Consider the following 10,460-nt stretch of genomic DNA (forward strand, 5'->3'; position numbering starts at 1 on the left):
CTGTACATTGTTGAAATATGGACTGATGAGTTAATGAGTGTTCCAGCTGCCGTGCACACCCTGAATAAGGAGCTGTGCCCATGAGCACAGTGTGAAAAGGCCATGCTCAAAGGGGCTCTGAGCGACCTGATCTAGTGGAAGGAAGCAGAGCTGAGCCCAGTGGAGAGCAGCGTGACCCAGCTCAGAGGATGCAGCTTCCAGAGGATTTGTTTGTCATTGTTTTTTGTTGTTTTGGGCAGGGAGAAGGAAACATTAACCATGGGAGCCTCCCCTGCCGTCTCGCCTCTGTTCCCAATGGCCATGGGATGTGGTGTGCAGGAGCAGTCACCATCTGATCCTCGTCTGGAGAAGCCACATGGACACAACCTACAACAAGAGTCCACTGTCTTGTTTTTGATCCTGGTGGTGAACACCTTTTTGTGAATAAAACACCCTCTGGTTTTGCATACTCTTGGTATTAATATTGTGGTTATTATTGTGCATTTCTTATTCTGTTCCTTTGTGTTTTCAGGAAATTATCTCAACCCATAGGTTTTGCTTTTCTCCCTCCCTTACCTACAGGGGTGGAGTAAGAGGAGTGGCTTATTCAGAGTTTAATTTCCTGCTGGTATTACATCACCACAGTGAGCAAAATCTGAAGGACCAAAAGTAACCCTAGTAGCTAGAAAAATAGTGAGTTTCAGATAGAGAAACATTTTTCATTATTTCCAGCTTTTCTCTCATTCTGCTGCTCCTTCTGAGCTATGGCAATAAGGACCAGTTTGATTTCTGGTATTCACAGTCAGGGAGCATTTGCACAGGAAGGAGCACGAGCCATTTTTTGCAATGAGCACATACAGACACACAGGTTCAGAAATTGCTTTCACCATGTGCTCACCCAGCAGGCTGCTGTGCCACTTGGACCTGGTGGCCATGGGGCTTTTCAGCCCCACAACCCTACTCCTATGTAGTTGTTTGTGCTTAGTACAGAGCTGTTTTCTAACAGGCCTGCTTTTCTTAGCCATTTTCCTGAAATAAAGGTGGTTTGGGATTTTTCTGCCTTTCTTTAGCACACACAGCTGCAGCATTTAGTGTTTGTATGGGCTGTGTAGGCTGCAATCATGCCATGAAGTCCCACTCTAGACCCAGACCCTGAACATCCACTAATCCTCTTACCAATGTTAATATCCCCTGTACCTCCATGATAAGAAAGACTGAATAGAAATTCTCAGTCTGCTTTATATCTTGAAGTTCAGGACAGAAATTAACATACATGTATAATGAGCTGTACTTATATAATAACAATATTGTTTTTAACTAAAAAAATGTCCGTGCCATTTTCCTCCTATAATGGTATCTCCATTTAGCTCTGCTTTTAACTTCCCATGGAGGCAGACATCCTTTGATGCTAATTCATGAACGCTCAGTGAATTCCCGTCACTCCTAATCCCTCAGCCTCTCATTCTTTATAAAATGTCTTAATGCCTTCAACAAGGCCCATTAGCACTGGAAACATGGGTTTCCTTGGCCCCCAGCTGAATTAAAAGGAAGCAGGAGTGAGGGCCTGTTTATAGGATAATCTTGTCCACCATCTAATCCTCTTTCATTTGGGTTTATTTCCTATTGGGTTTTTTTACCTCTTAAATAATTGCATTCTGGCACCAGCCATTCAGAGCACATTTCTCTGACTCAGCCTGACACCTGTAATGCCACCCCCTGGCACTGTTCAGGCTTTCTAATCAGTACCCATCACTGCTGCTGGTCCTCATGCAGGCAGGTAGAAGCAGCACCTCACTGTTCTGGGAGGGAAAGCTGCTCATCTGCCAAGCTGGATTACTTCCAACATAAATGCAGCCTTTCTTCCCATTTCTTCCTGTACTTTCTCTTTGGTCTAGGCTTGTACAAGGGATTTTTAATTGCTAAATGTTCAATGTTAAGTGCAGTTTATAAGCTGCTCTTGTGTTCAAAGTAAGAATAAAATGATACAGTGTTAACTTTTTTCAGTTGAACAAGGGAAAATTCAGCCATGATGCCAACTTACATGCTACCAGTTAGAAACAAGTGGTTTTAAATGAACTTTGAAAGTCAGAGCTGGCATGTAAAACTCAGCCTTTCCTTCCAGATATAAAGCAAACAGAGCTAAGCCAGACTATCAGACTTTGTGCTCTAAGTACATAGTTCTTATTCTGTAAAACATCATTACATTCAGTCAAGACAGGAATTTATAAGTGCTTACAGTTGCAGTTGTGGACCCTCTTAAATGTCTAGTCTGGTGCTGATTAATAGGCACTGATTGCTCTTACTTTTAAGGCAAAAAACCCTAACAACCTCTCTCATCTGCTGAGAGTTGTGGTAACTCATTGATTTCAAGGGCAGAATGGACAACTGACTTGTTTATCCTATTCCATTAATCAAGGACCATTGTATTTTTCTAATTTCCTACTCTCCTCATGGTTTTGTTGAGTAGTTAATTAACCTTAGTTTAAAAAAAAGCAACAAACCAAACAAACCCACAATTACAAACCAAACAAAACATAAATAGGTATTTATATAATAAATATTATTATAATATATATGTTGTCTGGCTTTGGCATCAAGATTTTTTTCCTATTACACCTTTTTTGACTGGTATCCAGTCCTCTTGGTGAAGATTCACATGAGCCCATTCCCATTCTGTGTCAGGAGAATGTGCAGCAGCCATTGTGCCATGACAGTCATTATACCACTGGGATAATGTCATTTTGATTGCATTTGTCCTTTGTTAGAAAACCTTTGTTTTAGCACAGGATGGTCAGATATGGGTTCTCCGTGCTGCAAAACAGAATTATGTGTCTCCACAGTGGATTATCCAGCACTAGAGTCACACTTGCTGAGGCAGCAGTCTCCCTCTATGCTCTTCATCAAAAACCTTGGCTTCTAAAGCTGATGGAAGAAATCCTGGTCCAAAGGCTCTAGGCAGAGGGAATCCAACTGGATTTTTAATCCATGCATCAAATTATCACAAAGTCTGAAGGCTGCTAGGCTTGCTGATGCAACAGTAATGCTCTGTTTTGATGTGTTTGAATGGGATGAAGAGAGCTTTGGGCTTGAAATTCTTCCTAAATTTCAATGGGTTTGTGTAGTGAGTTTTCTGATGGTCATTTGGAATGTAACAACTTATTACAAATGAATATCCACCCATCATACAAGTATTTCAGCGAGGGAATTAGCAATTGCTGTGGTTGGAGTGTTTAAACATCTGATAAACCAAGTGGGTTTCCAACTTCAAAACAGCATTTTTCTAGATTGACACTCATTAACAAATAGACACTGCCAATGGTTAGCGCTCAATCACTATCAGTCATTAGCACCACTTATTCAAACAATTAGTCTTTAGCAGTCTTATTCTAAATTAGCCATGAGTGTGAATGAGGCTGATGCTGTGTAGCTAGCACTCATGCAGCTCTTGGTGCTTTCCATAGCTCAGGTCCTTAAAATCAGATTCAAGAGCTCTTCCAGAAGGAAAGCTGGAAGAGAAGTTCATTATGTTCCTCTTCCATATTTTGCCTCATTACCCCTTCATTTTCTTATGCTTCTCAGCTCTCCCCAAAAAGTGAAGGGATGGGAAACCCACCTCCCAGCATTATTTATCCTATTTTTAGGATCCAAGTCTCCCTCTTTTCCCACTGCAGTTCCATGCAATTTAGACACTTCTGTTCAGCAGTATTACAAAGTCTCACCATGCTGATGGTTGTTACTGGTGGTGTTACTGTGGCAGGAGACACTTGCTCACCGTGAGAGTCAGGCCAGTTTAGTGTGTTTATGTTTGGGTGGAAGGCAAACAAATATTGATTATCTTTTTCTTTGAAAACTTGTAATTTATACTTCAAACAGGCCCTGTCTTTCCTACAAGGTCTTTTGGTGGAATTTGGATGGTTAAGTTTTAGTTATTTAATATATGAGCGCACACTGGAATAGAAACTTCTCCCTCACTAACTAAGGTGGGGGAAGTTGACATCTCCAGAAGGTGGGGAAATTTATCCCATTATTGTAAAAGCGTAGATTAGGTCAAGATGTGCCTGGCACTAAACTCCTTTGAAAGCCTGGAGATTCTGTTGATGTGGTGGTTTCATGTGAATACAGCTCAGCAAGATTGGGATCCTGCACTGATTTTTCCCAAGCTCATGCTGCCAGAAGGCTGAAATGAAGCTGTCACTGAAGGAGCCCACCAGGTGAGGTGACTGCATATCCTCTCTCCTGAAGTATGACACGATTTAAAATCAAAGCTGATACTTTTGAAGGGCCCAGGATTTTGCTGACTCTGTGTCAGGCTGCAAATAGCTAACATTTTCACCTTTGCCACACTAGATTTAATGTATCTGGGAAAACAGGCAATCTGATAATGTAGTGCTACTATTGACTTAAAGGAAGGTGCAGGAGGCGTGCTCTCCTCACAGAGATCTCCTGGGAAACTCAGTATTTGACTACAAAAGCTGTGAGTTCTTTTATCCAGGCACACTTGGTTTTAGAGGTGATATGCAGAGCACCAGCCTTACTGTACATCCTGCCCTTAGTGAGTTTTACACGTCTGCTGCTTCATGCTTTGCTTGGCCAAAGGAGGCAGTTCCCTACCTGAAGTAAGGCATCAGTAGCTGAGAACTAAATTGTCCAAATGCCAAATTTCTCTCCTGTCCACCAAGCGTCCCCTTTGCAGCACGACAAAATTGCACGTGCTCCTGTTGGGGCTTTGGGCCAGCAGCTCTGTGGCTTCCTTGGTGTTAAAGCCACTTAGGTACCAAGTGTTTGACAACCTCTCTTGCCTCTGTAGCTCTGATTTCAACAAAAGGATTCAAACAATAATGGCCTGACATGAAACTAAATGACAAAAAGTATTAGTATAAAACTGAAGTGATCTGAGCCTGCAAGCACCCTCTGGGTATTTTTTTTTTAGTGGAATACAATGCTGTTTTCCCAGTCATGAAGCAGTAACATGTGGCAAGGGCTCTGTCAGTGTGGAAGGCCTTTGTAAGTGTTTCCCTGAGAGCTGTTATCTGAGGAAAAATTCTGAGCCAGCATGAATAAATAATGTGCTGATAAGTTTGTCTAGCAATACCCACTCTACAGTGAAGAAACCTTAGATGATCAGCTGGAAACCAGTGGCCTTTCAAGAGTGTGTTGATGCCCACAGCAGAATCATAATTGTTTTTTTCCACTGCGCTACTGTAAGTACGCAATGCTAAAACCACCAATAGTAAATGAGAATGAAATATGGTGTAGACAGCACAAAAGTGTCAGACAAGTTCTCTTTCTGATGCTAAAACCATCTGCATTGTCATGCTGCTCCAATGAAAGGCACCAATGGAGAGACGCAGATAGAAGAGAATGAGCTGTCCTGACATCCAGTGCAGAGCTGTGACCTGTAACACATCCTCTGGGTATCAAAGTTGAATTTCTTTCTTAAAGTATGCTAGTGAGTTTTTAAACAACCTTCCTCCCTTTGTGGCATGTGGGCATTTTTAGGGAAAGTTCTGAGAACCCTGATGCTAGGATCTCTACCAGATAAGGGGAAATACAGAAAGAAAAAGTTGCTGTGGAGTTTTTAAGAAATATTATCCATGTACATTAGCTAGTGACAGCCTAGTTCTCTGGCTGGGGGCACTCTGGCAGCCAAAGCTATTACTACCTTTGCCACTGACTAGGGATGGGGGAGACGGTGAGAAAGTTGGGTCCTCTCTCTGTTTTCTTGGCTCTTGAGCTTTATATCCATCATTTCAGAACTCTTCAGTGCTGACTCCCAGGAGCCAGAAGCCACTGTGTGTTTGTCTTTATAATGAGAGGCTGCAGTTGCTTGGACCTTTAGGCTCATAGCAAAGCTATTAGTAAAAGCCAAGTTCATCAGACTGCTGTGGACTTCAGCTTTGTCACCATCATTTCTGAAATAGCAGTCAGGGGATCCCATTGACTGTTTCTTCCAAATTACTTGCTAATGCAATGCAGTAGTTAAGCACATTTCCAATTAAATGCAGCTACTTTATAAAACAATGTTTAAGTTGCTGGCCTAAATTACTCCTTAATTAGGTCATTTTTTCCTAATTGATTAAAAATAGGATTTAAAATTAAAACAGAGAAATTGAGTAACATCACACAAATGATATTATTCAAATCTGAAAGTCATGAAAATAAAAGAACTGTTCTATTGAATTGCAGATCAGCTGTAGATAGGACTTTTGGGATTGTTCTCTAGAAAATCTATTATTTTCCTTCTTTGAAATTAGGGCAAGGATGCAATCAAATAAAAAAAGTTTAAAGCCCAGAAGAAAAAAAGTCATTACAAGGCAGCTGATCAAATATGATATTATTATTATATATAGTTTGTTGCATGATAGTACCTAGAGACCTAGTCTAAGGCCCCAGAGAATTTGCAGAGAATTTTTTTACCTCATCCTCCTGTTGACAGAGGATGAGGTAAAAAAACAGAGATCCAGAGTTTAGCTTCCAAAACCCATAAGAAAATTTGGAGGTAGCTCAAGAAATAGGGCCACGAGGTCCATTGGCTTCATGCTGCTGTGTCTAACAAAGAGTGCTCCAGCACAGAAATCTGGGCATGGAAGGACTCAAAAACACTCACCCTAAACTATGCTCTGTACTCTAAAATAAAACACTATGGCCCAATCTCCAGTAACTTTAGTTCTTGTCATAAACAACCAAAGCCACAAAGAAAGCTCAAATGTCTGATGAGGCTATTCAGAGACAGTTTGCAGTGTGGTGATTCAGGGCTTTTTTGGTGAAAGAAAAAAACACAGGCTGTCTGACTGGGATAGATAAAATTTAATACACCTACACTGATTTCTGTAACACCAGACAATTCAGCTAAAGCAGTGTTAAAGTGACTTTGGGAAGCATTGTCAAATAGTTGGTTCTCTCTCTTTGCTGCTGCCACCCTGATTTATTTGAGATGAGAACCTAGTCCCTGATTGAAGCTCAGTTCTAGCAGTTTAGCTGATGTTTCACAGCATCATTTCCTTAGGAGAGCAGAAATGCAGACTGTGTGCTCCTGATTTTCTACTCTTCAAAAGCTCTCTCCTGGCTGTGTCTTCAGTCAGTATCCAGCAGAACTTGTGTGGGCTGGTTGCTTTCACAGCCAGAGTAACACTCCATCTCTGCTGTACTTATAGTTTGGCTTAAACCTTAGTCTTGTGGGTCCATCTGCTCCTGTCCCCTTAAACTTACTATCTTCTACTCTTATTATCTTCTGGCTTTTCATTTTTTCAGCATCCATGGTGTACAGAACCACTCTAGGCAATTCCCTGACATTTTTTTTAGCTGGTCATGCCCATGAACACAGAGTAATGCTCCAAGAGCTGTAGAGTGAAATATGTGCTGCAGAAGGACTTGGGCTCAGCTTGACTAAGCACACCCAAATGCCTCATCTGCCAAGGCAACAGCTTTTTTGGGTCAAACCGGAGCTCCCTTTCACACAAGTAGGCAACACCAAGGCAAAGAAAGTAAGTGTACAGCAATATCTTTGCACCTCTAGTGATCCATATCTTGGAGGTCTCCTGAGTTAGCTGTGACATTTTCCTTTCACAGGCTTGAGCTGGTGTCCTCTATGAGTTTGTACAATTACACTTTGCACCCGTGTGAATTGATGGTGTACTGGGGAACGTGCTGAAATTTTTCAGCAGGATTTGGCAAGTAGTTCTTGGGTTCAAATATGCAGCATATGGAAAAGTATTGGTCTGTTTTTTTTCTACTCTGAATGGTGAACATGAAATGTAGAAGCCTCTGATTCTTGTATTCTGAGAAACATCAAATAATCATTTTATTCCTCTACTCTGCCAGCTGATATCTTTTTTCTTTATAAACCCCTCAGTCATCTCCTTATAGTACCAAAGCCTAGTCTATCATCACTCCTGGACAGGAAGCTGTCCAGTTCCTTTGATTAGTCTTATAATCCATCTCCAGACTCTTCCTAGTTACTCTTTGATCCTTGCTGAGGCCAGGACCAGAACTGCAGCTGGTATTTTGAATGCAGGCACATATTAAGAGCTATGCAACATCTTTGTTATGCAACAATGTTGTCTCCTGTTCGGTTCTTTTTGCCTTTCCTCTAATTTATTGACTTAGACCAACACTGATGTGTTTCTTTCTTAAGTGATTTAGAGCATACCACTGAGCATGCATGGCTACTATTTTTTTTTCTTCATGCTTTTTGTTTGTGTTTATTGAACCTAACCCTCATCTGTGATTTTTATCTGCAAGTTTCTGATACATTTTTTTGCAAGTACTTAGAGTTATTTTTTTGTTTAAAATTTTGAATAATTTAGGAACACAAGCATACTTATTGTGCACAACCTCTTACCAATAAGCTGAATCAGTTCACCCCAAATAACTCTGAAGGAAGTCTAGCACTAAGCTGTCTCTATTCATTCCCTCTTCTTTTGTCCATTACTTTAATCAGAGTATGATTATGATCTTCTCATAGTGATCTGTGAGAAGACCTTTTGTTTACTACAACTAAACACGGATCAGAAAGAGAAACTATGAATGTCCTTGAGGCTGTTTAAATTGTTTCATAGTCTTTAAACAATGTTAACATGTTAGAGATCTTTGATTATTGTGAGTCTGTCAATTTAGATATTCTTATGACTTGAACTCTGGGCACTCAGTCTGTGAAGCTCAAATGCCTGTGCAGAAAGCTGACAAGTTCCCATGCAGAAATTTGCTAAGAATATAATTCAGAGAATGTGGGTTTCTGGGAAGCAGAAAAGCACACCTCTCAGGCTGCAGTTTTGAAGAGGAACTCCCACCTGCTGAACATTTTTTGCCAACTTTAGGTATTTACAGTGCTATCTTGCATGTGTTTGCTGTAGAGCTGTTAGGATAATGCACTTTCCACAGCCATGAATCTTCATAGCTCATGTTCTCATAGCAGCAGCACCTTCTCCATGTACCTGTTGCTGTCCAGGCTGCTCTTTCATTGACACCTTTTATTTACAGCCCCCATCTTTTCACAAAAATGTATCATTGCCTTCTCTGGCACATATGAGCTTTGTGTTTTTGTAGGCAGCTGTCATGCACAGCAGCTTGACCATTTCCCCAGCAAGATCTTTCTGTTATCTGGCCCCACCTGGCTAATCCTACAATAGACAGACAAAATCTGAGCACACTTGATGGAACAGATCTTGTCTTGTCTGCCTTTTTTTCAGAGGTAAAATGAATTCCACAGAACGTGCTGAATGGCCAAAAAAATAATGGGATAGTGTTTAAATCAGTTTGTCTGTCATGATTTAATTTTTCAAGCCAGTCAAAAAATAAATAATATTTATATATTTCTTTTCATCACTAAGGATTTCATGTGCTTTCCAGAAAGATATATCTATTCCAGCCACCACTGAAATACAAACTCTGCTTAATTTCAATATTAGTTTCCAGTATGAGGAAGAGCAAAAAGACAATCTTACCTAAAATACAGCAATTTTCATTCAGAATTATGCCTTTTAGGAATAAAAAACCCATAAAAATCTGCATGATTTTGGTGCACAAGATTGGGCCAATTATATGACATTTAAGGGGAATAGTAACATTTCTCCTCTTAAGAGCTATAAATACTTTTTGAACATTTTGTGTGGCATCTTTAATTCATCCTCACATCCTGAAATTTCTGTCATCTGAAATATGCTGTAGTTGTAGGTAAGTTCTGCAGTGTAAGGTTAGTAGGTTCTTGTAAGTTCTACAGTGACTTTTAAGGACACTTTGCTGATTTACTGCATCAGAAGCCAGGAAAACGTGAACATGGCAGTACAGTTTAGGTTTTGTCACATCCTGTGTGCTGAATGTGGTACTTGTGTGATCCACCTCTGTACCTTTTAGAGAAACAGCTGAGTTTTAGTAGTAGGTGAAGTACTCCTAACTGTAGGTCTTTTATTTTTTTTAGATGTGGGTGAGAAATAGAAATATTAGTCATTGTGAGAACTTTTTTATCGGTATTTATGTACATTTTTGCTCAAAGTAAACTCAACACATGTAACTGTTGGTGCCATGGGAAGTACTGCCATGAGTTCATTTATGACAGTAACTCTGAGGGTGTTGACTTACACAATATTCTCATCTATACTTTAACAACCTGATGGGTTGGAAAACTGAATAACACGTTTGCTTTTATTTAGCTCTGGCTATCCCTCCAAATCTTCTCCTGCCTGCTTGATAATTGGATTTAAATGGTTTTTAATTACTTTGTCTGAGGCTTTGGTAATATCAGCCCCTAAGTATTTGTACTATATTTTTTGGGTGCCCACTTATGATTCCATGAGGTGAGCAGGGCTGAAGGGCAAACTCTAGAAAGCTGCATCACGGCAGTCTCAGAGTCATTAATTTTGTGCAATGATAACTTTGTACTCAGAGAGCAATATTCATTATAAGCAGGAGGGGAAGCATGCAAGTCCTTAATTAACAGTAGGATATCATCAGCATAAAGTAATAGTTTAATGTTCTACAGAATC

General features: G+C 40.3%; 1 long non-coding RNA gene across 1 annotated transcript in view; it reads left to right on the plus strand.

The window, feature by feature from the left end:
* Positions 1 to 446, plus strand: part of LOC132326912 (uncharacterized) — a 77,322-nt gene extending 76,876 nt beyond the window's left edge. The window contains exon 2 of the long non-coding RNA XR_009486364.1: positions 240 to 446. This is a non-coding gene — a long non-coding RNA (uncharacterized LOC132326912). The remainder of the gene's footprint in view (positions 1 to 239) is intronic.
* Positions 447 to 10,460: the final 10,014 nt, after the last annotated feature.

Source organism: Haemorhous mexicanus, chromosome 4, assembly GCF_027477595.1.
Source record: "Haemorhous mexicanus isolate bHaeMex1 chromosome 4, bHaeMex1.pri, whole genome shotgun sequence".
NCBI classification, from domain to species: domain Eukaryota; kingdom Metazoa; phylum Chordata; class Aves; order Passeriformes; family Fringillidae; genus Haemorhous; species Haemorhous mexicanus.